The sequence below is a fragment of the Podarcis muralis genome, chromosome 13 (genome assembly GCF_964188315.1).
Source record: "Podarcis muralis chromosome 13, rPodMur119.hap1.1, whole genome shotgun sequence".
NCBI classification, from domain to species: Eukaryota; Metazoa; Chordata; class Lepidosauria; order Squamata; family Lacertidae; genus Podarcis; species Podarcis muralis.
The window spans coordinates 34,769,427-34,774,679 of record NC_135667.1 but is presented as its reverse complement, the minus strand read 5'-3'; positions in this window follow the sequence as shown (position 1 = coordinate 34,774,679).

Sequence of the window (5,253 nt, the reverse complement as noted above, 5' to 3'; positions counted from 1 at the left end):
TGCCCAGTTTAGGCCAGCATCCTGGGAAGAACGGCTGCAGGTAGGTCGGGAGCGAGGAGGGTGCCGATGTCCCCAGGGTCTTGTGGCCGGAGCTTGCTTTTAGGATGTGAAAGCTGGGGGGGGGGGGGGGTTGGGGTCGTGTTGTTGTTCCAAGGTGATGCTTGGCAAGGAGGAAAGAGAAGTTCCTAATCTGAGTCAGGGGCGGACTCCAGAAGCTGTTTTCAAGGACAAGGCTGTGTCCTTGGTCTGGGAAGGTTCAAAGCAACTGACCTGAAAACAGAGACGTTATGTGTACCTTTGTCTCGGTGACAACCTTTCGATTAAAAACAACGATAAAAGAAGGAAAGGGGAGTACCTTTAAAATGTGCAAAGCTGCTCTGGGTGTAGGTTAAAGACAAGAGCCCTTGGGGCAGACGGTATGACTCACAAACAGGCTTCAGATCTGCCACATCCAGTCTTTTATTTTTAAAATGATGTATCCCGGTTGCATCCTGCCCATCTTGAATCCCAGGGTGACTTTCTGCAGCGCCTGGGATCTGGGAGGGAAAATCGGAGCACTGCTTTCTGCCTCCCACTTCTGAACAGAGGGTCCCGATCCAGCTCCCAGGTTAGCCTCACCCGAGAAAAATTGTGCTCTTGCACAGCTCCCAGTCATTTCAATGGAGCTTGCGCAGGAGAACTTCCCGCTGGGCTGTGACCATATGTGATGTGCTTCCTGTATTAATTGCTCCCCCAGATTGATTGATCTGGTATTGATTGAGCTCCTGTCTTCCTCCCGCTCAAGGTTCTGCTCTGTTCTCGTTTAATGTTTTAAGCTGGCTTTTAATTGCATTGATTTTTAATTGTGTTTTTGTCCCTCGTCCCCCCCCCCCTTCCACATCACCACGCCTGGCTGAGCATCTTTTGCAAGTGACAAAGCGTCTATGTTTTAATACACATAAATAATAGGGAGTCAGATCAGTTTTGTCTGCCGTGCTTGATGGGGGCATCCACCATAGCGCAGCTGGTAGAGCATGAGACTCTTAATCTCAGGGTTGTGGGTTTGAGCCCCATGTTGGGCAAATGATTCCTATACTGCAGGGGGTTGGACTAGATGACCCTTGTGTACAATTCTGTGATTCTAGCTGCAACACCTTGCCTCCTTCGGAAGGCCACCTTTGGACTTTCTCAAAGAATAGATACGAAGGTGTGAGACCAGGCTTGCCTTGTGCCAGCCTGAAGGGAAAAGTAAACCCTTGGGCTGCATCCAGAGCTTCACTTGCCAATCTCCAGTTCTTTGGCAAAGGCTGCCCTTAACCCAGTGGAGTAGTACATTTTTAAAATTCAGAAGCTCAGCATGAAAATCCCCGTAGCCACTTGTCCCAAGGGAAAACCCCCAAATGTCAGCAACTGTGTTGCTGAGTTTGTATATCTACAGAGATATACACACCCCAGTAAGATCAGAATCATAGAATCATAAAGTTGGAAGGGATCCCAAGGGTCATCTAGTCCAGCCCCCTGCAATTCAGGAATCTCAACTAAAGCATCCATGACAGATGGCCACCCAACCTCTGCTTAAAAACCTCCAAGGAAGGAGAGTCCACTTCCTCCCAAGGCAGACTGTTCCACTTTCAAACAGCTCTTGCTGTCAGGGAGTTCTTCCCGATGTTTAGCCGGAATCTCCTTTCTTGTGAATTGAAGTCAATGGTTCGAGTCCTGCCCTCCAGAGAAGAGCCCACCTAGTCCAGCTCTCTTTTCTCATAGTGACCAACCACATGCCTATGAGATGCCTGCAAGCAGGGCCAGGGTTCAGCAGGGCCTCTACCCACTGGTGATTCCCAGCAGCTGTCATGTGGAGGCAAATTGCCTCTGACAGAGGAAGTAGAACATAGCAGTCAAGACTCGTATCCATTGATAGCCTCCATGAATTTGTCTTATCCTCCTTTAAAGCCACAAAGAGTTGCGGCACATAACATAATGCCCACTCGGTTAGGATCGGCAGGATCAGATGAAGAGACCGTCTTGACTAGATATAAGGCAGGCTCAGATGTTCTGTAGCTGAGAAGGCTCATAGCCTAGAGGTGCATCACGTGCTCTGCATGCCAGAAGACCCAGGTTCAGACCCTGGTGTCCTCTGGGAGGCATGGGAACGGCCTCAGTCTGAAATCTTGAAGAGCTGCTGCAAAACAGTGTGCAAATTAGAAATTAGGGAATCTGTGGCCATCCAAATATTGCAGGACTCCAGTTCCCATCAGCCCCAGACAGGGATGGTGGGGCATATCTTCCAACATTTCTCCGATGAAAATAGATACGTCGTATTCCATAATGATAGATGGGACGCTGGTGGCGCTGTGGTCTAAACCACTGAGCCTCTTGGGCTTGCTGATTAGAAGGTCGGCGGTTCGAATCCCCAGGATGGGGTGAGCTCCTGTTGCTCTATCCCAGCTCCTGCCAGCCTAGCAGTTCGAAAGCACGTCAAAATGCAAGTAGATAAATAGGTACCGCTGCTCTGGTTTCACCAGAAGCGGCTTAGTCATGCTGGCCACATGACCCGGAAAAACTGTCTGCGGACAAACGCCGGCTCCCTCGGCCAGTAAAGCGAGGTGAGCGCTGCAACCCCAGAGTCGTCTGCGACTGGATTTAATTGTCAGGGGTCTTTACCTTTTATTCCATAATGATAATAATAATTTTATTGTTTATACCCCACCCATCTGAACCGGCTTGCCCCAGTTATTCTGGGCAGCTTCTAACTTATAAATATATAAAATGATAAAACATTAAAAGACTTCCCTATACAGGGGTGCCCTTCAGATGTCTTCTAAAGGTTGTAGAGTTATTTATCTCCTTGGCTCAGGGGTCGCATAACTCCACACCCTCCAATATATCTCTGATGAAAACAGGGACGTCCTAAGGAGAAGCAGAACATTTGGGGATCAAATCAGAAACTGGGATGGCTTCTGTAAATCTGGGACTGTCCCTGGAAAATAGGGACACCTGGAGGGTCTGGTGGGGATTGTAGTCATCCCTGGTGCAGAGGAAAATCTGCTGGATGGACCAACGACCTGATTCAGCTTCCCATTTGTACAGCACAGGCTTTAGTTTCCTTCCCAGCTGCATTCCAGGTGAAATTTCAGAAGGTGCACCCTTTCTCTACATGAAGATTGGGGGGGGGGGGAGAGAGAGAAAGATGCCCCTGTTTAATTTCTGCCTGCAGTGCAGCTGTGAAATGCACGACTCTCTGGGAGAGGAATACAGAGAGAGAGAGCATTCCTAGATCAGCCAAACAAACTACCTGCAGCCTAATTGCGTCGCACCTCTAGAGACCGTTGAATATTACAAATGACTTCACAGCTTGATAGTACATTTTTGTTGTTGTTTAATTTAGTCAAGTTTTATTATATGGCCAAGGGCTTCGCGGCGCTACAAAGACAATCAGTCAAAAGCATATACCGGTAACACAAGCCCAAATGGTTTGGCCTACGCCAGATCCAAACCAATTCATCACTCTTGCTTTTCAATAAATGTGCTCATTGAGTTTTCGAATCGGCCCCATCGCTAAGCCTCAGAAACCCTTTTCGGTTTGAGACGTGCACATCAATTGCGCAAATAAAAACCAGACTGCACCGCACAGTTGCTTAAGCTCTCGACGTTTTCAACCTCTGCCTTCTGATTTGGGAGCTTTTGCCCGTAAATCTCAGATATTGGAGTGGAGGAAGGGAGCGGTGAGTTGCTCGCTGCTACTTTGGTGAGGATTGGAAAATACTCTGCCCATGCTTAGAGGTGGGTCTCCAGTTTGAGATCACAGCTTACAAGGCTGAGTACTGGAAAAAGGAAACGTTTGGGGTGAACTCTAGTGCAGGAACTGAGGACCAGTGGCCCTCAAAATGGTGTTCACATCTCCAGTTCACATCAGCCCCGGACAGCATGACCAATGGTCAGGTCTGATGGGGATGTCCAGGGGATGTATAGGTTCCCCATCAAGATATGGGTGTTGGTCGTGTGCTAAAGGGACCAGCTAAATGTTGGCAAGTCTATTTATAACATCAATTTAGAAATGAGACTGCAGAGAAGGAGGCAGTATTGTGAAGACGAAACTGGCCTTGACCAGAGCCTTTCCGTCTTTGCCGGCAAATATCAGCTGGCGAGGGTTTATTTATTTTTCTGGAAGGTTTAATTTTATGTCAGCACGGTCACAGAAATAACACACAAATACCTGTCTGCCATTTTTAGCTGGCCTATTACACCTGCTGCTCTTTCCCCCTTGGATGGTCCCTAGAGACAGACTTTGGAAAGGGAGCCAGCGACGGCGGCTGGTGCAATATTTCATCACAAACCATTTCACCTGTTGGGTGGCCTTAAGAGAGATTTTCAAAAGCCCTTCAGCTCGGAGAAGCGTTCAGCGATGGCCAGGTTTGACTGGTTTATAGTAAACAGAAAATGGGGGAGGGGGAGGGTTAACTCATTCCTCTCAAAACGAATTTCAAAACGAGAGAGGAAATGAGACGTTCCTTAATTCTGAGGCTGTTTTTAATGAGAACATACGGAGTCAACGAAGCCTGAAGCCTCTGAAGCCCAGCTCTCTCTGTGTGTGTATGTAGCTTTCAGCTGTATACCAGAGATACTCTGCACATGCTCAGAAACACTCCACACACACACACAAACGTTCCCTCATTTTCTGAACAAAAGAGCTTCGTACTGCAGTCCTAACCCCACTCATTTGGGTACAAGACCCGCTGAATTCAACAGGACTTACTTCTGAGTAGAGCTGGCTAGGATTGTGAAATTGACTGTGTGGTGATGTTGTAACTGCCCTAAGACCTGTGGGTATACAAAATTTAATAATAATAATAATAATAATAATAATAATAATAATAATAATAATAAAGGCTCGTGGCTCAGATGGAGGCAGGGTGGCTGCTGCTATTTTGGGGGACAAGATATCTAAACTACACCCGCCCCACCCGCCGCAGCCAGCTCAGACGTGTCACAACAACACTGAGGGAAGGGATGAGGGAAAGAAGCATCCAGACAGCACAGTAACCCCACCCCACGCCAATGAATAGCTTGCTATCTTCTCTCCATGCCCTGAACAGAGACTTGGTGTTATGTACTGAAGTTCTCACCCTGGGCCAGCAGGGGGATACTGTAGATAGTTTTCACTCAGGTCCACGTCAGTTATTTTAGGCGGGAAACCCTGGGTTGTTGTTGCTACAATGTTGACAGCCGGCTGCTTATAAAAGCAGGCCGGCTGAGCTGTTTGCTGTTCAGTTCTGT